Source organism: Balaenoptera physalus (assembly GCF_965194825.1).
Source record: "Balaenoptera physalus genome assembly, chromosome: 2".
Lineage (NCBI taxonomy): Eukaryota > Metazoa > Chordata > Mammalia > Artiodactyla > Balaenopteridae > Balaenoptera > Balaenoptera physalus.
In genome coordinates, this window is record NC_138883.1 from 35,934,204 (window position 1) to 35,958,251 (window position 24,048).

General features: G+C 42.5%; 1 long non-coding RNA gene across 2 annotated transcripts; it reads right to left on the reverse strand.

The window, feature by feature from the left end:
• Positions 1–13,456: 13,456 nt before the first annotated feature.
• Positions 13,457–23,803, reverse strand: LOC309655971. 2 transcript variants are annotated; one of them, XR_014261091.1, is made up of 3 exons: positions 16,479–23,803; positions 14,586–14,652; positions 13,457–13,846 (listed from the first exon to the last, which is right to left on the reverse strand). It is a non-coding gene; the product is annotated as an uncharacterized lncRNA (long non-coding RNA). The 2 variants fall into 2 exon arrangements; XR_014261092.1 differs by having other exon boundaries at positions 16,362–23,803.
• Between the last annotated feature and the right edge of the window lie 245 nt (positions 23,804–24,048).

Genomic DNA, 24,048 nt, shown 5'->3' on the forward strand with positions numbered 1-24,048 from the left:
TCCTTCTCTTTTCCCAAGTGTTGGCCAAGATTGCATCCTAACTGATATATCAGAAGTAAGGGACCCAGGGCTTGGAGAGGTAATCGTCTGTACCAGTGGTTCTCAAACTTAGCATGCATCAGGATCACTTGGAAGGCTTATTAAACCCAGTTGGCTGGGTCCCACCCCCAGAGTTTCTGATTCAGTTGGTCTAGGGTGTGGCCCAAGAATTCTCATTACTAACAAGTTCCCAAACTATGCTGATGCTTTTGGTCTCTGGGAACCACGCTTGGAGAACCACTGGGCTACACTGTACTCCTTCCCCATGTACTCAAACTTTAACATGTATTCCAATCATCTGGGATCTTACTGAAGCACAGACTCTGATTGAGTAGGTTGGAGTGGAGCTTGGTGCCCATTCTGTTGCAGTGAGGACCACATGCTCAGAGATAAGCCATTGCCTTCTTGAGCCCTGGTCCTCTGATAGAGGTCTCTTCCTTCCTTTATGCCTTCCTGGCATATCAGGGGATATTTTGGATGACCTTAGAAAGAGGTAGGTGCCAGGGAATATCACTCTAAGCTAAGTTTTCAGCCTCATTGGCCTGGCCAACAGGAATCCAACATCTATATGCTGGAGGCAGCTTTTGAAGGAAACATGGCCTTCCTTTATCCCCCTTTGCTGATCGGTGTGAAGAGGAAATACAGTGGAAGAAATATACTCACAGAATTATGCTGCCAGGTCACACAGATGGAAAGTGCATCTCTACTGGGAGTTGGGTCTCACTGAGGCTGTAAAAGGGCGGGGAGTCAATGTGGAAAAATAAAGCTTTCCCCTTTATAACAGAACTGTGTGTTATAGCATATTATTGTGAAAACGTGAGCTCTGGGCTTAGATGTGGACCCAAAGCTTCAAATAAAATAGCATTCATAAACTGGTTGCCACAGTGCTTGGCATTAAGTGAGTGCTTAATGAATTACAGCTATTGTTATTTTTTTAATGGGAAGTATTAATTCTAGTCGAATCAGAATCCATATCAAGCGGAAGATGGGCAGCTTGATAGCCTATAATATAAAACAGTAGGTTGTTTGGCCACTGAGATTTCCTATTCTCCACCTTGTTCAGTGCCTGGCCCATGAAGCACCTATTTGCTGAACGGAAGGAAGTAATTATACAAGTCTAGGTAAATTAGTAGATGGGAGGACTTGAGCTTATGCAAATTGTCCAAAGGAAAAGAATAATGGAAACACGTGCATTCTTGAATGTGAGGACTTTCAGGTCTTGGGTAACTTTTGTTCATCTTCTTCTGCTTATAAAATTGGTCACTACCACTACTTTACAGGGTTATTATGGGAAACATTTGACAATGTATATGAAAGTGCTTGGTTAAGAGTAAAGGATAAACTGAGTATTAGCTACTTTAATAAAGTGGAGTGACTGCCTAACAGACCCTTTGGGTTGTGACAACTTCAATGCTGAAGCTGAGAGTGCAAGTTTCTAGCCCTTGGGTTTTGACATATTGGCTTTGCCTTTTCGGTTGGCTCTTGTGTGCTAAAAAATCTCTGAACTTCTTCATATTACTTGCTAAATGAAATCTGAGCCTCTTCAGAAGGCCTGAGTACAGGTGGGAGAGCAGGTAAAGCCAACTGAGAAGGGCTCACCTTGTTTGATAAGGAGCCTGTGAGCCTGGCTGGCAAGGAACAGCACTCAGATCTCCCTCCCTGGCTCTCCACAGTCTAATGCATCTCATTTATTGTTAATGCTGTTTCCACTGGCTCATTCGCAAATAGCCTGAATAAAACATCAGAGCAGGAAGGGAGGGGCAGTGCTCTCTGTCTTCCATTACTGCCTCTGCCACATTCCTTCCCTCCTTCCCTTTCCTCTGGTCCCTTCTCCCTCCATTACTCTGATTAACAATCTTTATCTAATTGGCTTGTCATGAAGCAGCCAAATAGGACTCCTGGGCTCTTGCACGGATGGCGAGGAAAATGACTCAGACAGGCCCAGCATTTGTTTTTGGGTTTTGTTTTCCTGGATGGATGGAGGAAAAAAACGAACAGGGAATTTACAATCTTAGGAGATGTGGGAATAAAATAGCGGCTCTGCTCCTCCCAGGGAACTGCCTCAGCCCACAGGAGGATGGCAAAGAGTCAGCCTGGAGAAAACCATCCAAGCCCTGTGGGGTGTGAGTCCTCAGGGCCACTACTGCTACCTCAGGGGATACAAATCTGCTGGAGGCAAGCCTATGCATAACCCCGAGACGAGGCAGGTTAGGAAAAGCAGGGCCATAAAGGCACGTGGTGGGGATGACTCTCAGTCCTCACACACAGTTGCACAGGCAACACAGTTTCGGTTATTTTCTCTGGTTTAACTTACTTCCCGGCTACCCTGATTCTTAGAGCAGCCACTGCCTTGTGTTTCTTTGTAGCTTTATCACTAAAAAGTACATTCCTTAAAACATCATAATTTAGCCTTGTCAATTTTTTTTTAAATTTTATTTATTTATTTATGGCTGTGTTGGGTCTTCGTTACTGTGCGAGGGCTTTCTCTACTTGTGGCAAGCGGGGGCACTCTTCATCGCAGTGCGCAGGCCTCTCACTATCGCGGCCTCTCCTGTTGCGGAGCACAGGCTCCAGACGCGCAGGCTCAGTAGTTGTGGCTCACGGGCCTAGTTGCTCCGCGGCATGTGGGATCTTCCCAAACCAGGGCTCGAACCCATGTCCCCTGCATTGGCAGGCGTATTCTCAACCACTGCGCCACCAGGGAAGCCCCTAGCTTTGTCAATTTTTAAAAATTTGGGATGTCTTTTAAATCATTTTTAAGGTATAAATTCCACCTAGACTCCCTCTTAATTTTATAAATTTTCTTTTTAAGAACCTGAGCCTTTTACCCTGTAATGTTTCCCACAGTCTGGATCTTGCTGATTGCATATTCAAGGAATGGTTCAGTGTGTTCCTCTGAGCTCTGTGTTTCCTGCAAATTGATAGCTGGATCCAAAGGCTTGATTAGACTTAAGTTTGATCCCTTTGGCAAGACTATAGATAGTGGCATGTTTTTCATCAGGAGGCACATAATGTCTGCACGTCTCCCTTTTTGTGATGTGAGCAGCTGTTGACATTCAATGCCTGGATCTGTTAATTCACTGGGGGTTGCAAATGGTGATGTTCTCATTCTAACGTTTCTTTTTTCATTTATTAGTTGGAATACTTCCATAAAGAGATGTTTCCTCGCGTCTACGATTTGGTTACCCAGTGGTATAGTTCCTGAAGGAAAGGCAGGATGGATGCTTGATTCTTTGTCGTATTTATCAGTCTTCAAGATCACAAATAGGTGCCTTTTCTCCTCTAATAGTGACCAATTAGTTTTTTCAAATAGCATTAGAAATCCATAGATTTAAACATATTTGATGAATTTAAATGTATTTGTACAATTATTATCCTTATTGAAATACAAATTGTTCCATCTTGGGCAGTGGGAGCTTCCTCAATTTGTTCTGAGTCCTGCTGGCATGACCCTAGTGGTCCTTGATACCATTCCCTGCTATCTGGTGTGACAAGATATTCCAGGCTCACCTTATATATCTCCTGCCCCAGACCTGAAATCAGTCATTCATCCAAGCATCCCTGACTTCTTTTAGTGTCATCTTTTAGAGATGCTCATTGCTACTTTACTACAACATTAGTCATTGTTTTAGTCCTTTTAGTGGACAGAGTTGAGGAATTAATGGGGGGGAAATCTATATACAGTTAATTCTGCTATAATACTTATTTTGAAAATGCAGATTTGTTCAAATACGATTGGTATGTTAAGGAACAATGTGAATCTAACACAAATTTTGCATTTGGCTGTGGGTGATTTTATACAGAAGAAATATTAGGTGAAGGCAGAAAACTTCACTCAGCTGAACCAAGCTGTAGAAGAATACATGAAACAGCAAAGAAAAAAAAAAAAAAATCAGGAATAATCTTTTCCACAATCAAAGAGAAAGCACAATCTGTATATAAAGACTAAACAGAAATCGCCAAATCCTGCAGAAGTGGCACCTTTTATTGCTATGGGAGGCTGGTTTGGTGGTTTCAAACATCACTACAATTTCCAGAGTTTTCAGCTGTCAAGCAAGGCTGCAACTGCAGATGAGAAAGAAGCAAAAGCATTTCCAGCAGTGACACAGAAGTTAACCAGAGAAGAATGCTGTACATTGGATAATACTGAGTTGGCCAAAAAGTTTGTTCTGTTAGTGAATACGTTGTTCAATAAAGTTCTTGGTGAAAATGAAAACTGTGTCTTTTATTTTTACTTAAAACCAAACGAACTTTTTGGCCAATCCAATATTTTCAGTCATGATGAAATAGCTGTATATTATAAATGCGTGCCTTAAAGGGCCTCCATCTCAAAGACAGAAAAACATGACCCAGGATTTAAGGCTGCAAAAGGCTGTAACTCAGGTGTTCAGCACCAATACCCAACAGAGGACAATGAGCCAGCCACCCACATCTGATACAACTTACCATCCAATTTCAGGTAAGCCTCCTTCCACCACTTCACAGTAACTAACAAGCCTTTCAACGCCCACTTCCACAAGCAAACTTCAGGTCTTTTTCAAGGCAAAGTGCCGTATTTATAGTAGTATTTATACTATGTATTTCTGAACCATTTGACCTGTATAGAACTGAGCTACCATTTTTGCTAAATTTCTATCCTTTTAAAAAACTTGTCACTAATGAAATTTTTGAGTGTTATGCCCTTACCACCATTTTTACCATAAGCCCTGTGGTTTTTATTGCCCATTGTGGCGATTTTTAGGAACACATATGTCATACTGTAGCAGAACTGAACACATACATGCACCCACCTCAGGTATTCATACTGGTACTTCCAATTCAATTGCAAGACTATAACGTTTTTACTCACTTATACTCACTTAACCTCATCTATAGTATAGCTGTACTCCTTTCTTTCATGCCAAAAATCCTGGTTCTCAAGGAATTAGGAGATAATAGAATATTCCATAATTACTTATTTGCTTCATTCCATCTTATACACACAACAGAATAACAGTACAAAAACTACTACAACCTGTAAAATTACGGAGAACTCTCCCATAGGGGAATGCTGGACGGCAGGATAAAGACTGCTCTGGCAGCACTCACCAGCCCGAGAGGCTTGTCTGCTCACCCGCCGGGACGGGCGGGGTCTGGGAGCTGAGGCTCGGGCTTCGGTCGGATCGCAGGGAGAGGACTGGGGTTGGCGGCGTGAACACAGCCTGAAGGGGTTAGCGCACCACAGCTAGCTGGGAGGGAGTCCGGGAAAAGGACTGGAGCTGCTGAACAGGCAAGAGACTTTTTCTTGCCTCTTTGTTTCCTGGTGCGCGAGGAGAGGGGATTCAGAGCGCCGCCTAAACGAGCTCCAGAGACAGGCGCGAGCCGCGGCTATCAGCGCGGACCCCAGAGACGGGCATGAGACTCTAAGGCTGCTGCTGCCGCCACCAAGAAGCCTGTGTGCGAGCACAGGTCACTCTCCACACCGCCCCTCCCGGGAGCCTGTGCAGCCCGCCACTGCCAGGGTCCCGTGATCCGGGGACAACTTCCCCGGGAGAATGCACGGCGCGCCTCAGGCTGGTGCAACGTCACGCCGGCCTCTGCCGCCGCAGGCTCGCCCCGCCTCCTCTGTACCCCTCCCTCCCCCCGGCCTGAGTGAGCCAGAGCCCCCGAAGTAGCTGCTCCTTTAACCCCGTCCTGTGTGAGCGAAGAACAGATGCCCTCAGGCGACCTACACGCAGAGGCGGGGCCAAATCCAAAGCTGAACCCCGGGAGCTGTGCGAACAAAGAAGAGAAAGGGAAATTTCTCCCAGCAGCCTCAGAAGCAGCGGATTAAAGCTCCACAAACAACTTGATGTACCTGCATCTGTTGAATACCTGAATAGACAAAGAATCATCCCAAATTCAGGAGGTGGACTTTGGCAGCAGGATATACTATTTTTTTCCCGTTTTCCTGTTTTTGTGAGTGTATATGTGTATGCTTCTGTGTGAGATTTTGTCTGTATAGCTTTGCTTTCACCATTTGTCCTAGGATTTGGTCCGTCTGTTTTGTTTTTTTTTTTTTTTTTTACTTAAAAAAATTTTTTTTCTTAATAAATTTTTTCTTAATAAGTTTTTTCTATTTATTTTAAAAAATTAAAAAAATTTTTTCTTAATAATTTTTTCTTATTTTTTATTATAATAGCTCTATTTTATTTTATCTTACTTTATTTTATTTTATTTTATCCTCTTTCTTTCTTTCTTTCTTTCTATTTTTTCTCCCTTTTATTCTGAGCCATGTGAATGAAAGGCTCTTGGTGCTCCAGCCAGGCATCAGGGCTGTGCCTCTGAGGTGGGAGAGCCAACTTCAGGACACTGGTCCACAAGAGACCTCCCAGCTCCATGTAATACCAAATGGCAAAAATCTCTCAGAGATCTCCATCTCGACACCAAGACCCAGCTTCACTCAACGACCAGCAAGCTACAGTGCTGGACACCCTATACCAAACAACTAGCAAGACAGGAACACAGCCCCATCCATTAGCAGAGAGGCTGCCTAAAATCATAATAAGGCCACAGACACCCCAAAACACACAACCAGACGTGGACGTGCCCGCCAGAAAGACAAGATCCAGCCTCATCCACCAGAACACAGGCACTAGTCTCCTCCACCAGGAAGCCTACACAACCCACTGAACCAACCTTAGCCACTGGGGACAGATACCAAAAACAACAGGAACTACGAACCTGCAGCCTGTGAAAAGGAGACCCCAAACACAGTAAGATAAGCAAAATGAGAAGACAGAAAAACACACAGAAGATGAAGGAGCAAGGTAAAAACACACCAGACCTAACAAATGACGAGGAAATAGGTAGTCTACCTGAAAAAGAATTCAGAATAATGATAGTAAAGATGATCCAAAATCTTGGAAATAGAATAGACAAAATGCAAGAAACATTTAACAAGGATGTAGAAGAACTAAAGAGGAACCAAGCAACGATGAAAAACACAATAAATGAAATTAAAAATACTCTAGAAAGAATCAATAGCAGAATAAATGAGGCAGAAGAACGGGTAAGTGACCTGGAAGATAAAATAGTGGAAATAACTACTGCAGAGCAGAATAAAGAAAAAAGAATGAAAAGAACTGAGGACAGTCTCAGAGACCTCTGGGACAACATTAAACGCACCAACATTCGAATTATAGGGGTCCCAGAAGAAGAAGAGAAAAAGAAAGGGACTGAGAAAATATTTGAAGAGATTATAGTTGAAAACTTCCCTAATATGGGAAAGGAAATAGTCAATCAAGTCCAGGAAGCACAGAGAGTCCCATACAGGATAAATCCAAGGAGAAACACGCCAAGACACATATTAATCAAACTATCAAAAATTAAATATAAAGAAAACATATTAAAAGCAGCAAGGGAAAAACAACAAATAACACACAAGGGAATCCCCATAAGGTTAACAGCTGATCTTTCAGCAGAAATTCTGCAAGCCAGAAGGGAGTGGCAGGATATACTTAAAGTGATGAAGGAGAAAAACCTACAACCAAGATTACTCTACCCAGCAAGGATCTCATTCAGATTTGATGGAGAAATTAAAACCTTTACAGACACACAAAAGCTGAGAGAGTTCAGCACCACCAAACCAGCTTTACAACAAATGCTAAAGGAACTTCTCTAGGCAAGAAACACAAGAGAAGGAAAACACCTACAATAACAAACCCAAAACGTTTAAGAAAATGGGAATAGGAACATACATATCGATAATTACCTTAAATGTAAATGGATTAAATGCTCCCACCAAAAGACACAGACTGGCTGAATGGATACCAAAACAAGACCCGTATATATGCTGTCTACAAGAGACCCACTTCAGACCTAGGGACACATACAGACTGAAAGTGAGGGGATGGAAAAAGATATTCCATGCAAATGGAAATCAAAAGAAAGGTGGAGTAACAATTCTCATATCAGACAAAATAGACTTTAAGATAAAGACTATTACAAGAGACAAAGAAGGACACTATATAATGATCAAGGGATCGATCCAAGAGGAAGGTATAACAATTGTAAATATTTATGCACCCAACATAGGAGCACCTCAATACATAAGGCAAATACTAACAGCCATAAAAGGAGAAATCGACAGTAACACAATCATAGTAGGGGACTTTAACACCCCACTTTCACCAATGGACAGATCATCCAAAATGAAAATAAATAAGGAAACACAAGCTTTAAATGATACATTAAACAAGATGGACTTAATTGATATTTATAGGACATTCCACCCAAAAACAACAGAATACACATTTTTCTCAAGTGCTCATGGAACATTCTCCAGGATAGATCATATCTTGGGTCACAAATCCAGCCTTGGTAAATTTGAGAAAATTGAAATCGTATCAAGTATCTTTTCCGACCACAACGCTATGAGACTATATATCAATTACAGGAAAAGATCTGTAAAAAATACAAACACATGGAGGCTACACAATACACTACTTAATAACGAAGTGATCACTGAAGAAATCAAAGGGGAAATCAAAAAATACCTAGAAACAAATGACAATGGAGACACGACGACCCAAAACCTATGGAATTCAGCAAAAGCAGTTCTAAGAGGGAAGTTTATAGCAATACAAGCCTACCTCAAGAAACCGGAAACATCTCAAATAAACAACCTAACCTTGCACCTAAAGCAATTAGAGAAAGAAGAACAAAAAAACCCCAAAGATAGCAGAAGGAAAGAAATCATAAAGATCAGATCAGAAGTAAATGAAAAAGAAATGAAGGAAACAATAGCAAAGATCAATAAAACTAAAGGCTGGTTCTTTGAGAAGATAAACAAAATTGATAAACCATTAGCCAGACTCATCAAGAAAAGAAGAGAGAAGACTCAAATCAATAGAATTAGAAATGAAAAAGGAAAAGTAACAACTGACACTGCAGAAATACAAACGATCATGAGAGATTACTACAAGCAACTCTATGCCAATAAAATGGACAACCTGGAAGAAATGGACAAATTCTTAGAAATGCACAAGCTACCGAGACTGAACCAGGAAGAAATAGAAAATATGATCAGACCAATCACAAGCACTGAAATTGAAACTGTGATTAAAATCTTCCAACAAACAAAAGCCCAGGACCAGATGGCTTCATAGGCGAATTCTATCAAACATTTAGAGAAGAGCTAACACCTATCCTTCTCAAACTCTTCCAAAATATTGCAGAGGGAGGAACACTCCCCAACTCATTCTGCGAGGCCACCATCACCCTGATACCAAAACCAGACAAAGATGTCACAAAGAAAGAAAACTACAGGCCAATATCACTGATGAACAAAGATGCAAAAATCCTCAACAAATCCAACAGCACATTAAAAGGATCATACACCATGATCAAGTGGGGTTTATTCCAGGAATGCAAGGATTCTTCAATATATGGAAATCAATCAACGTGATACACCATATTAACAAATTGAAGGAGAAAAACCATATGATCATCTCAATAGTTGCAGAGAAAGCTTTTGACAAAATTCAACACTGATTTATGATAAAAGCCCTGCAGAAAGTAGGCATAGAGGGAATTTTCCTCAACATAATAAAGACCATATATGACAAACCCACAGCCAACATTGTCCTCAATGGTGAAAAACTGAAACCATTTCCACTAAGATCAGGAAAAAGACAAGGTTGCCCACTCTCACCACTATTATTCAACATAGTTTTGGAAGTGTTAGCCACAGCAATCAGAGAAGAAAAAGAAATAAAAGGAATCCAAATCAGAAAAGAAGTAAAGCTGTCACTGTTTGTAGATGACATGATACTATACATAGAGAATGCTAAAGATGCTACCAGAAAACTACTAGAGCTAATCAATGAATTTGGTAAAGTAGCAGGATACAAAATTAATGCACAGAAATCTCTTGCATTCCTATATACTAATGATGAAAAATCTGAAAGTGAAATTAAGAAAACACTCCCGTTTACCATTGCACCAAAAAGAATAAAATATCTAGGAATAAACCTACCTAAGGAGACAAAGGACCTATATGCAGAAAATTATAAGACACTGATGAAAGAAATTAAGGATGTTACAAATAGATGGAGAGCTATATCATGTTCTTAGATTGGAAGAATCAACATTGTGAAAATGACTCCATTACCCAAAGCAATCTACAAATTCAATGCAATCCCTATCAAACTACCACTGGCATTTTTCACAGAACTAGAACAAAAAATTTCACAATTTGTATGGAAAGACAAAAGACCCTGAATAGCCAAAGCAATCTTGAGAAAGAAAAATGAAGCTGGAGGAATCAGGCTCCCTGACTTCAGACTATACTACAAAGCTACAGTAATCAAGACAGTTTGGTACTGGCACAAAAACAGAAACATAGATCAATGGAACAGGATAGAAAGCCCAGAGATAAACCCACGCACATATGGTCACCTTATCTTTGATAAAGGAGGCAAGCATATACAATGGAGAAAAGACAACCTCTTCAATAAGTGGTGCTGGGAAAACTGGACAGCTACATGTAAAAGTATGAAATTAGAACACTCCCTAACACCATACACAAAAATAAACTCAAAATGGATTAAAGACCTAAATTTAAGGCCAGACACTATAAAACTCTTAGAGGAAAACATAGGCAGAACACTCTATGACATAAATCACAGCAAGATCCTTTCTGACCCAGCTCCTAGAGAAATGGAAATAAAAACAAAAATAAACAAATGGGACCTAATGAAACTTCAAAGCTTTTGCACAGCAAAGGAAACCATAAACAAGACCAAAAGACAACCCTCAGAATGAGAGAAAATATTTGCAAATGAAGCAACTGACAAAGGATTAATCTCTAAAATACACAAGCAGCTCATGCAGCTCAATAACAAAAAAACAAACAACCCAATCCAAAAATGGGCAGAAGACCTAAATAGACATTTCTCCAAAGAAGATATACAGATTGCCAACAAACACATGAAAGAATGCTCAACATCATTAATCATTAGAGAAATGCAAATCAAAACTACAACGAGATATCATCTCACACTGGTCAGAATGGCCATCATCAAAAAATCTAGAAACAATAAATGCTGGAGAGGGTGTGGAGAAAAGGGAACACTCTTGCACTGTTGGTGGGAATGTAAATTGATACAGCCACTATGGAGAACAGTATGGAGGTTCCTTAAAAAACTAAAAATAGAACTATCATACGACCCAGCAACCCCACTACTGGGCATATACCCTGAGAAAACCATAATTCAAAAAGAGTCATGTACCGCAATGTTCATTGCAGCTCTATTTACAATCGCCAGGACATGGAAGCAACCTAAGTGTCCATCATCGGATGAATGAATAAAGAAGATGTGGCACATATATACAATGGAATATTACTCAGCCATAAAAAGAAATGAAATGGAGTTATTTGTAGTGAGGTGGATGGAGTTAGAGTCTGTCATACAGAGTGAAGTAAGTCGGAAAGAGAAAAACAAATACAGTATGCTAACACATATATATGGAATCTAAGGAAAAAAAAAAAAGGTCATGTAGAACCTAGTGGAAAGACGGGAATAAAGACACAGACCTACTAAAGAATGGACTTGAGGATATGGGGAGGGGGAAGGGTAAGATGTGACAAAGTGAGAGAGTGGCATGGACATATATACACTACCAAATGTAAAATAGATAGCTAGTGGGAAGCAACCGCATAGCACAGGGAGATCAGCTCTGTGCTTTGTGACCACCTAGAGGTGTGGGATAGGGAGGGCGGGAGGGAGGGAGATGCAAGAGGGAAGAGATATGGGAACATATGTATATGTATAACTGATTCACTTTGTTATAAAGCAGAAACTAACACACCAGTGTAAAGCAATTATACTCCAATAAAGATGTTAAAAAAAAAAAAAAAAAGACTGCTCTGGGGCCCCTTAAGACCTCCTCACGGAGCTTCTTGTACTCATTCGCCACTATTGGATTGGGCAAAACCCCTCCTAGGTTTATCTGCTGTCCTCAAGTCAGCCTGCCACACTGTCAGATCGCCCCCCGCTCCCCAGCTTCCTCTGCTACACATGCTGGTACTTTGAAGATCTTGAAGCTATTGGTGGTCTGACCCACCTGCTTCTATGTTGGGATTTGGAGGATACCTCTTCACTTAACCTTGTTGTAAATGTTGTCGATGGATTTTTAATTTTTTGCTATCTAGCTACTCTATTTTTATGTGGAAATTCTGGGAGATTTAAAAACCATGCTGCTGTCACTGTTATCTTCCAAGAATCCCTCCCTGGTAACCATTTTCTCATAGTTTGTCTTTGAATATGAACACTTTAAATATACAGATGTTTTCAATTTTTATTTAGTCAAATCTGTTTGATCTTCACCCATTGTTTTCAACGCTTAAAAAGTCCTTCGCCATGTAGATGTTAAATAAAAATATCTTTACAATTTCTTATGAGATTTTAAGTTTCATTTTGTATATATACCTGTCTTACCCATATCATCTATTTGAAAATTATTTTGTAAAATGCTACTTATTAACTTAATATCTAAGTTAATTATTTTTCTCCTCCAAATCCATTTATTCAATTTGTAATTCTTCCTTTATTATAGCTCAATTGTAAATATCAAGCTCCATATCTAAGTTATTTCTTCTTGATATGTTATTTCTGTGATCATACCAAAATGCTTATTTATTTCAGATTAATATTATATTTTAATGTCTAGGCCATGTCCCTCCTCACTATTATTTTATTAAAAAAAATAGTTTAGCTGTTTTTATCCATATTTTTTCTTAATGAATTCCAGTGGAGGGAAAGTCCAAAGTCAACGTTGGGGGTAGCCCTTTGGTTCTCTGATAAGTTTCTTATTAAAAAGTAGCCATGTTTCCTTGTTTGACCTCTTCCAAATGTTGTGTAATATCCCAAGAGGTGTTATCTGTGATTGTATCTCAGGACAGGTTAACAAGGCTCATGACACCTTATTCAAAGTGGGTCAAATGAATTTGGGGGAAGGCATAGGCCTGACATTAGACCTGTTCAGTAGGATGATGGGACAGCCATTGAGCTGGAGAATACCATCTGAAAGTCAAAATTCAACCAAGCAGACAAGACTTCTTGTGCCAAGAAACTTAACCTTTCCAGCCGTGATTCAGGAAAGGGCTCAGCATTGGTTGGTCCAAGATGGAGAAGAGGGGGCATCCACAGGTAACAAGAATCCAGCACTAAGCTTCAGTTCAGAGCAAACGCTTCTTACAACCAGCAACAAATATTTGCATATAGCTGGGTAGAGCCAAGACTGTGATATGAAGCCATGGAACTGAACAAAGTTAATGGAATTATAAGAAATGCTAATCCATGATCTTGATCTCTCAAGGTTGCTGAAACCAACTGACCTGCACAACCACAAGCTGGCAGTAGCAATACAACATATTTGCATCCTGGAGTTGAGCCCTGACCTTGTGAGGTGAGAACTGACAGCTTATAAGAGAGCTTTTGTCTCTCTTGCTAAGAAGAAAACAAAAACAAAATTAATATGCCCAATAAATGGAATGTAAAGACTCCCATCTTATAAATATACTTGGAAAAATACTCTGGAATATCTCATATAAGACCTCAGCCTAGAGCCTCAGCTGAGGTTCAGTAGATTTTATTTTATGTGCAGCCTGCTATTTAAAGGGATAGAAGGAGTCAAATAGTAAAACTCAGCCTTCAGGAAGATGCAGAGATACTAAACAGGAACAGACAGCTCATGTTTGTTGCCTGTGAATCCTTGAGTGACACTGGTCCATTAATTTTTTTGTGTTTTTTTCTCTTTCCAGCAGTCAGAGCCTTCACTGCACCTGCAAGAAAGCATAGTCACTGATTCTGTTAACTCATTCAGTTTAGAGCCCTGAGAACTTGCAAGGATGACCACTTCCCTCTCCCTCATTTTACAGGCCTAGAGAGGAAGCCCACAGGCCTGGAGAGGTGGAGGGACTTTTCCCTGCAACTTGTCAGAGCCAGACCTGCTGGGTCATTGCTGCAGAATGGCAGCTGCATTCACAGGTTTGCCTCTTCTCATTTCACAGATAGGTCAAGTAAAGCCAAAAACAGGGGGACTGTGTGGACAGATTACTAAGGGATGTTCTGGGAATTCTCCTGGTAAGAAAAGTATCAGGCTGGCTCCTTAGAAGGACCAGATCTTACATGTGGTCGCTTTTGCCTAAACTGCCCATAAAGCCTTCCCAGAAGGTTCAGTCCTATCAATATCCACAAATAGAACAAATAAGCAGTGCATTTTAATTATCTAAAGAAAACAGTAAGGGATTATTTTAAGCTAGGAGGGCTGCCATAACACCCTAAGTAAAGTCAATACATTGCTTAGTACAAGAATTAATTAGTGTTTAAATAATAGAAATGACTATCAATTACCAAACATTATCACACATTACTTGCTGTGCAAACAACTTTTTTTTTGCTATTATTAATAATTCCAGGTACTGGTTTTCTGTAATTATAAGCCACAATTTTCCTTTGGATGAATAGCCAAGCAGAGTTACAGTGCAAAGTCAAGTCCCTACTCAAACCAGTAATAGTCACCTGGTGCTGTCCCCTTCTGCTGACCCTTTCTTGCTTCTCAGTCTCCATTCTTTGCTGTCAGAGAAACCTAAGAGAATCAATCGCTTAGTATTTGCTCGTTATGGTCAGAACTAGCTTTGATATTAAAATCAAACATCCAAGAAAACACCTAAGGTGACATTTTCTGTTTCTGAGCATGACTTACTTGATGAAATCATTCCACCTGTGTGAGCAGGTTTTGCTGGGTACCAGATGACAAGGGGGCAACGTGACTGATTAGGAGGCCTGGGCCTGTAGTTTAGAAGATCAGAGTTCAGACCCCTACCCTTTAATAATCTCAATGCGGGATTTCAGACAAGTTATTTAAGCACCTTGAGATTTCATTCTCCCAGTTAGGAAAGGTAGACTGTGCTCCTAGCCATTTATTTCACAAGGGAATAAGTGAGGATGATAATAAGACATGTGATAGATGAAGAAAAACTTTGCTCTCCTTTGCTCATTTAAAATAAGTTGTCAGTTAACTCTCAGGCTGATTATGACTGGGTCAGCCCTCTATTCTGCATGAACAGGGCCCGAGGAACAAAGGTACAGGCCCTGGCTGTTCCTCACCCTCCTTGTCGCCTCTGAAATTCACAAAGTCAGGGCCTGCCCCATTAACAGAGCTGCACTAAGCTCCCGTGTGCAGGCACCATCTTCAAATGACCCATGGATTTTCTCATTGTATCCTCTCGGCAAGCTTATGAGGGAAGCCATTTTTGCCCCCTTTTTACAAATAAAGAAACAGAGACACAAAAAGTTAAGGCCAGAGAGCTAGCAAATGACAGAGCCTGGATATCAAGTGGGAGGACTCTTCACGCCCTGCTAACGGTCAAAAGCACAGTTGTCACTCCTGGAATGGGCTTCTGCCCCGCAACCTGCCTCCTTTCTTGTTTCAGGAGCCCGGGTCTAACCACTTAGAAGGCAATTATCTCGCATCAAAGGGCCTTCCAAGCAGAAGCCTCCGCTTCCTCCAGGAAGCTCTCCATAGCGCTCCCCCGCACCTGGGCCCACCCGTCCTGGCTCTCAGCTCAGTGACTAGGAGCTTCTGGAGAGCAGGGACAATTTATTGGTGAGCTCCTAGGCCCTTACTTAGGGTCTACCTCTAGTAGGAAAATGTTTATATAACAAATCTCTCTGTCTCATCCACACACCCAACACACTCACACAAGGACTGATGACTGTCAGTCACCTGAAGTCCCAGAAGGCCTCTCCAGAAGTCTGGGGTTATAATCTCTTCCCTCTGACCAAAGACCCTCTCTATACCTGCCCCAAAGGTGGCTGCAGGGGGCGGAGGAGGAGAGAATGGCTGCCCCACTCGAATTCTTCTGGGTTTACCTCCAGCATGGTGGGGGGGTTTCTGGTACCTCCTAACTCATCCCCTTCTGCACCTTGATATCTTTCTCCAGACCCTTCCTCCAGGGGGCTGGGTAGAGTCGGCAGCAGATGGAGTCCATGAGAGTGAGAGGACGCCTCTCTCTACTCAGTTCCACCCTTTCCCGCTGCCTGTGAGCCACCTGCACCCCGCTAACCACACCACCCTATCTTAAAAGGTGACTGCAATAAAACAGGAAATAAAAAGCAGAAAGCCCATATTCTTCGGCTGATCAGTCTTTGTAATAACTGCTACAAGGTGGAACAGAAATAAATTTATGAACTATCTGAGCTGCAATTTCTGGATTTGAAAGTAATCCAGTCTTGGGGAAATGTCAGTTTCAATTGAACAGGAAAACAAACTTCAAGTAGCTGGCATTCCCCAACCTGAGCAATCGCCGAGGCCGTAAATGTGGTAATTGCTCCTCTAGAGCTTGCAAGTCCTGTGCTGGGCTGGGTGGCCGCGTGCGTTTGTGCTAGCATCCCATTCCTCTACAGACTCACGTCTCACCCCCTCTCCAGCGCCTCTCCTGGAACACCGTGGAAGGGGTATCGATATTTCAGCCAGCAGCTGGTCTACAGAACTCAGAACACAGGGGAAGAGAGCCGGCTGTGCTGTTGAAAGCAGGAGCCATCCTGGATCCCAGCAGAAGCCAGGCTGGATCCATAAGAGGCCTCCAGGGAACTCAGAAAGTTCACCTGGGTCAATGGGAAATGAGTCAGAGGGGCTTGGCCAGCCCTGGCACTGACAGACGCTGCTTCTCACGGACTTATCAGGGTTGCCAGGGCCTGTGGGTGGAGTGGCCTGGATGACACAGTAATCTGCTGCAGGTAAGGCAAGGTTCTGCTCAAAGGCACCCACTCACCCAGAGGGACCGGGAAAAACAATGACTCAAAAGGCCCTGGATCGTGCTTTTGCTTGTTTTCTGAACATCTCAGTGAGTCTCAGCATCTGTTCTTGTGGTTAGGGCTTTATTGACTCATCTACTGTGGGACTGTCTGAAATTTCTTGGGCAAAAATCTCTTTCCTTTCTTTGTTTGTAAATTAGGTAAATCTTTATGGTTCCTTATAAACTCTTTGCCTCTTTCCTCACCAGTTTTCTGCGCAATTGACCACACCCTCCTTTGTAGAGCCCTCTCATTCTTTGCTCCCAGGACACTACCCTCCCCTGGATGTTTCTCCTTCTCTTGGCTGCTCTTCTCTGAGGACTCTTGTTCATTTGTCCTCGAATGCTGGCCTCTTCGAAGTTCTACCCTTCACATTCTTCTTGCTCTATACTCTCCCCCGAGGGTCCCTATCCAGACCCACGTATTTGTACATTATGGCCCAGCTGAGACCTCACTCAAGTTCTAGACCCCATGTTTACTGGACCACTCCCCTTGGACATCTCACAGGTGCCTCAAATTCAGTGTAACTAAGCACATCATCTTCCCCCTATATTCCCATCTCAGTGAATAGTTACCCAAGGAAGAACCACAGGAGACATTCTAAACTAATTCCTCTCTCTAAGCTACTGTGTCATGGCATTCTGTTTTCTAAGTCTCTTGAATCTCTCTGTTCTTCTCCATCTCCTCACTCATCATCTTGGTTCCGGTGACCATAGCCTTCACCTGACAGCTACAATAGTCTCCTAATACATCACTCTGCTTCTAGTGTGACTCTCTCAGCAATAGTCACAATAATACTGCATACTGAAAACTTCAACATCTCATAAAAACAAAGACAGTTATTTCTCTCATGAGTTTGTGGGGCAGCTGGGCTGGCTGTGCTTCAGGCTGCAGCAGCTGGGTTGGCTCTGCTCCATTTGTCTCCCATCTTCCTCCTGGGCCCCATGGGCCTGGGCAAAGACAGAGGTACAAGAGGGCAAGTGGAAACACCCAAGGCTTCTTAATGCCTAGGCTTAGAAATGGCACATGGTTACTTCTACCACGTGCTACTGGTCAAAACAGATCATATGGCCTGGCCCAAAGTCAAGAGGTGGAGAAGCACACTCAGTTCACTGGGAGGCCATGGCAAGGGTGTGGATGCAGGAGGAAGTAAGCCCTGGGGCCAATAATGCAAACTACCACTGATCCTCTCTAATCCATTTTCCACCTGGTACCTGGATTTCTAACATGCAAATCTGATTATGTTACTCCCCATTGTCCTTGAGATAGAGTCTAAATTCATGATGTGACCCCAGCCTATCTCTCTTCTCACACCACCAATCACACTCTGCTCCTGCCATAGTGAATTATATTTATTTTCAAAATTTTCCTAAGTGCTCTTACCTCCAAGTCTTTGCACAGCTGGTTCCTCTGCCTGGAGCACTCCCTCATCCTCTTCTCAGCCCATAGCCTAGTCCGCATCCCATGCATCATCTGACTACTCCATTTGTCCTTCAGATCTCTTTAAATGTCACATCTTCCAAAACTCTCCCTAACGCCAAGATAGGGCTCTCCCTAGACACATTCCCTGGTCTCATGTACTTGTACCTGTAATAACACTTAACCATCCTAATTATAATCACCCGAGAAGAGGAACTATATCTTAGTCCTGGTGCTTAGCCACTGTGCCAGGGATATGGTAGGTACTCAATAAATAACTTTTTAATGGATGATTACTCCATGGGAATTTGTCCATGAATACAAAGTTTAATGCCCCTCTTTTAACATAAAATCAGATAAATTTAGAGTAACTCTGTATATTTGAACCAAAATTGTTCTGATCCAGTTTATGAGAGGATTAGTCTGATAAATATCTCAGATCTGAGCATAAAGCTTGCCATATTTTGAATGGAGATCTATCTATTTATACATTAGCATGTTAAAAATACAACCACTGTGGAAAACAATATGGAGGTTCCTTAAAAAACTAAAAATAGAACTACCATATGACCCAGCAGCCCCACTACTGGGCATATACCCTGAGAAAACCATAATTCAATAAGAGACATGTACCACAATTTTCACTGCAGCACTATTTACAATAGCCCGGACATGGAACCAACCTAAATGTCCATCGACAGATGAATGGATAAAGAAGATGTGGCACATATATACAATGGAATATTACTCAGCCATAAAAAGAAACGAAATTGAGTTATTTGTAGTGAGGTGGATGAACCTAGAGTCTGTCATACAGAGTGAAGTAAGTCAGAAAGAGAAAAACAAATACCATATGCTAACACACATATATGGAATCTGAAAAAAAAAATTGTACTGATGAACCATTCCTGCAGGGCAGGAATAAAGATGTAGACATAGAGAATGGACTTGAGGACATGGGGTGGGAGGGGGAAGCTGGGGCGAAGTGAGAGTAACATCGACATATATACACTACTGAATGTAAAATAGCTAGTGGGAAGCAGCAGCATAGCACAGGGAAATCAGCTCAGTGCTTTGTGATGACCTAGAGGGATGGGATAGGGAGGGTGGGAGGGAGGCTCAAGAGGGAGGGGATATGGGGACATATGTATGCATATGGCTGATTCACTTTGTTGTACAACAGAAACTAACACAGTATTGTGAAGCAGTTATACTCCAGTAAAGATCTATTTAAAAAAATAGATAACACTTAATGTTTATATGGCAGACACTGTTGATTGCCTACCCAATAGCCATTCCGCTTCTTCTCTTTTAGCAGAGCCCCAACTCTACTTGGAGTGTCAATGTTCACACACACACACACACACACACACACACACACACACACACACACAGAGGACAACTTCTGATTGATCTATGCTAATCATAGAATCCCATTCCTCTTTGCCAGGGAATACCAGTACCCTGAATGGCCAATGAAGTCCTGGGAAATGTTTCCTGTCTGATAAAAGAGAGAGTAGCAAGAGGAGAAACAGTCCTCCTCCACATGCTTGCCCTTTGTGCTTGGGATGGCATTTTGGGAAGACATGATTCTTGGAATGTGGCAGCCATCTTACCACCATGAGGGGAGACATTACTGATCTACTAAGAAAGGCAGAGCAGAAAGATGGACAGACCCTAGGTCCTTGCTGACCCTCAGTTGCTGCCCCCATGTTGGACCCACCTACCTCTAAGCTTTCTGTTACATGAAATAATTAAATGTCTTTATTGCTTAAGCCACTGGTACGTGGTTATTCTGTTATTTGCAGCTGAAACAATTCCTGACACAAATGGCTTTGAAATGTACCTCTGAGTACCCCAAATTTGTTGTTAACAAATATCAGAGACTTCACATTACTCCAATCTGGTATTTAACATAGCTTTCTCAGGGCCTGAAGTGTTTTCACAGGTGGCTTTTATTGACTGTGGTGGCTAACATGTTGGAGAATGGGATTCATTGCCATTAGGATTCTGCCACTCCTTTTTTTTTTTTTTTTTTTGGTTTGTTTTGTTTTTATTTTTATTGGGCTATAGGGGATGGGTTGGGAAATACCTCTTCAAGTTTTGCCCTACTAGGGAAATGTCCATTCTAATTTTCCTGGGACAGCTTTCGGAGCTTTTTCCTTTTCTTGGAGCTGCTGCTCTTGCTGGCAGCAGCCTCTTCAGGTCCTCTGCTGAGAGGCTCCTCCTTGGAAGAGAATTTCCTCTTTTTCTTGGGGACCCTCTTGTTTCCTGACTCTTCAGGGTCACTATCTGGTTCCACTTTGGGGAAAGATTTCTTCCTCTTGGGAAGACTTCCACTGACAGCTGTCTCTTCAAGATCACTACTGACCAGCTCCTCCTTGGAAAAAGATTTCTTTTTTTTTGGGTTTGGAGGAGACAGATGGGTCTTCCATTCCATTCTCCTGAGGAGCCTCCTGGGGCTTTTGCTTTTTCTTCTTTTTGGGTCTTTCACTTGTCTCCTCACATTCCTCCGGGGTACTACTGCTGTTTTCTGAAGACGCCAGGGCAATCGCAGCCAGCCTTTTCTTTTCCTTCTTCAAGCGTTTCTTCTCCTGTTTCTCCAGCTTCCTAGTAATCTCAGCAGCCGCTTCCTCTGCCTGAACCATTGCCTCCTTCATGACATCCAGATTCTTTCGTGGAATCTCTCCAGTCTCATAGAAGGACAGCCGCTCCTCAACTTGTTCTCAAAGCTTCTCCCCAAATACACTGGTAGGTACCTCAGAGAAGCAATCAATTCGTGAGGCAATACTGCATTTGTTTGCCAGGTATCGGGAGATGCGGCCTTTGTTCTTGGCAGCTGCTTGGCCAATGAAGGTAGAGTGGAAAATGAGTCCATATTTTGGGGTGTTACCCCTTGTCTTCAGGGCTCTGGAAAGTTGGTCCCTGTGCTGGGCCCAGGGAATCACTCAGACACGAGGACTGGCCATCACCCCCATAGCAGAGGCCTGTACAGGTCAGGGAGCCCTGGTCAACCATCACCGTGATCCTTTTGTTTTTTAATCAGTGTTCCAATCCTCAGTTCTTTCTTATTATATTCCCTGCCTCTTCAAAGGAACCGGCAGGGTGGAGCTACAAACTCTTTATCTGTTTCTTGAGACTGGGAATAATTTACCAGTATGGTAGGGAGAATCTTTCCAAAGATGTCCACCTTCTAATCCTCAGAACTTATGATGATTTTACTTTACGTGGTAAAAGTGACTTTACAGATGTGATTAATTTAAGGACCTGCAATAGGGAGATTTTCCTGGGTTATATGGGTGGGTCCAATATGATCACAAGGGTCCTTAAAAGTAAAAGGGGGAAACGGAAGAAGAGCATGAGAGGGATAGGTGATCGTGGAAGAATGGGCCGAGAGATGCAATGTTGCTGGCTTTGAAGATGGAGGAAGGAGGCATGAACCCAGGGACGCAGACAGCCTCTAAAAAGGGGAAAAGGCAAGGAAAGGGATTCGCCCCTAGAGCTTCCAGAAAGAAATACAGCTCTGCCAACACTTTGCTTTTAGCTCGGTGAGACTCATTTTAGATGTCTGACCTCCAGACGTGTAAGGTAATAAATTTATATTTAATTTGGGGTACTTTGTTACAGTATCCATAGGAAATGAAAACAACTAGTTGACCTTACTGACTGCAAAAGCACCCCTGGTTCAGACAAGTGTCTGGGTGCTGCCTGCTTGAAGGAGCAAACTATAAATCATAAACTCGCCAAAGCCAGCGGGGCTTTGGAGTAGTCCTAGTTTGGGGAGTGTCAGGAGTACGTAGTTCTCCTCAGGGGAGAAGAAAACCCCCATGAGATGAAAGACGCAGCACAAGCCCACACTGGCTTGGAGTTCTAACTTCTTGTTTAACACTTTGGGAACAAGGACTTTGTATTCTGTTGACTTTTCATTGAGCTTCCCTCTCCCAACTCTCTTTTTCTTGCTAATGCTGGTGGCAGAGACCAGAGTGTATCACTTACATCCTGTGAGTAGTCCTGCTGTTAGTAAGACCCTCAGCCCAGGCTGCAGGGCGGAGAGTGTGCTCAGACTCTGGCCCGCTGGAAAGACGTAGCCCTTTCTTTTATCAACAGCAGCAAACGATTGGTCATTCATTCAGCAAACATGAATTAAGTGCCAATTCACTGCACGATGTGAGATGCTGGGGATACCATGCTGTACAAAATAGATACGGCCCCATAGACTAATGGCAAACATTTATTTCTCACAGTTCTGGAGGCTGGAAGTCCAAGATCAGTGTGCTGGCGTGGTCAGGTTCTGGTGAGGAACCTCTTCCTGACTTGCATACAACTACCTTTTCTCTGTGTCCTTATGCAGCAGAGGGAAAGCCCTGGTCTCTTCATTCCTTATAGGGACACCAATTCCATCATGGTGTCCCTATTCCATCATGGATATAGGGCTCCATCCCCATGACCTCACCCAAAACTAATTACCTCCCAAAGATCCCACTTCCAAATGCCATCACATTGGGGATTCGGGCTTCAACATAAGAATTTGAGGGGGGACACAAACATTCAGTCCACAGTATCCCCCTAAGTTCCTCTGGGGAAGATAGATGTTAAACCAAAAGACAACAAATAAATATATAGTGTCACTTATGATAAGTGTGGTAAAGGAGGCTACTAGGATACTAAAAAAGAGAATAAAAGAGGGAACTGATTTAGATCAGGGGGCCACGAGAGGTATTTCTTAGGAAATGATATATAAACCGAGACCCAAAAGATAAGTAGGAATTTATCAGGGAAGAGAGATCCAGGCTCAAAGAGCACCATGTACAAAGGCTCTGAGGCAAGAAGGGAGGGGGCAAGCTGCTGTGGCAGTTGTATTGTATATAAAAGAGAGCGGGGCACAAGAGGAGCTGGTGCCTTTTAAATGCCTTTGATGGTTTCAGACTAAAGTTTTGGTTTCCTTTTGTCAAGCTTTCTGAGGCATTAACTATGAATGCTCATTTACCGAAGAAAAGACAGTATAGAACAAGTCTCAGGTCCCCAAGCTCCATGATGCCAACCAGCCTGCAACCTGTCTCTCTCTAGAGGATGCAGGGCAGGGCAGGGGTGAGGAGAGGCAGCACCGCTTCTCTCCTTTCCGTCCGTCTTTCTTTCTGGCCCAGCTTCTTTGTCGTAACCTCTGGAGACTTTCAAAATTAGAATCATTACCTAAATAGGGAACCTGCAATGCAAATCAAATGAGAGGCTGCAGCAGGCTAATGAAGGCCAGTGACCTGGCGATCTAATGAAGATGAAGGGTTCTGTTACAGGTTAAGGACACCACCGCATCACCTGCTTGGAGCAGGAAGAGGTAAAATCAGGATTTTTACTGCTCAGGACAAAGTCAAGTAAAAATGAAATATATATCTCTATTTCTGCTTATATCTATTTACCTATAGCTACATCTATATCTCTATGTCTCTATATCTGTATCTATCTATATATATCCGTGTGGCAAGGGGAGCAAAATAATATTTAGTTGCCTTGACAGGAAAAGGACTCTTCTTTTTTTTTTTTTTTTTTTTTTAAAGATTGATTGATTGATTGCTATGTTGGGTCTTGGTTTCTGTGCTAGGGCTTTCTCTAGCTGCGGCAAGTGGGGGCCACTCTTCATCGCGGTGCGCGGGCCTCTCACTCTCGCGGCCTCTCTTGTTGCGGAGCACAGGCTCCAGACGCGCAGGCTCAGCAGTTGTGGTTCATGGGCCCAGTTGCTCCACGGCATGTGGGATCCTCCCAGACCAGGGCT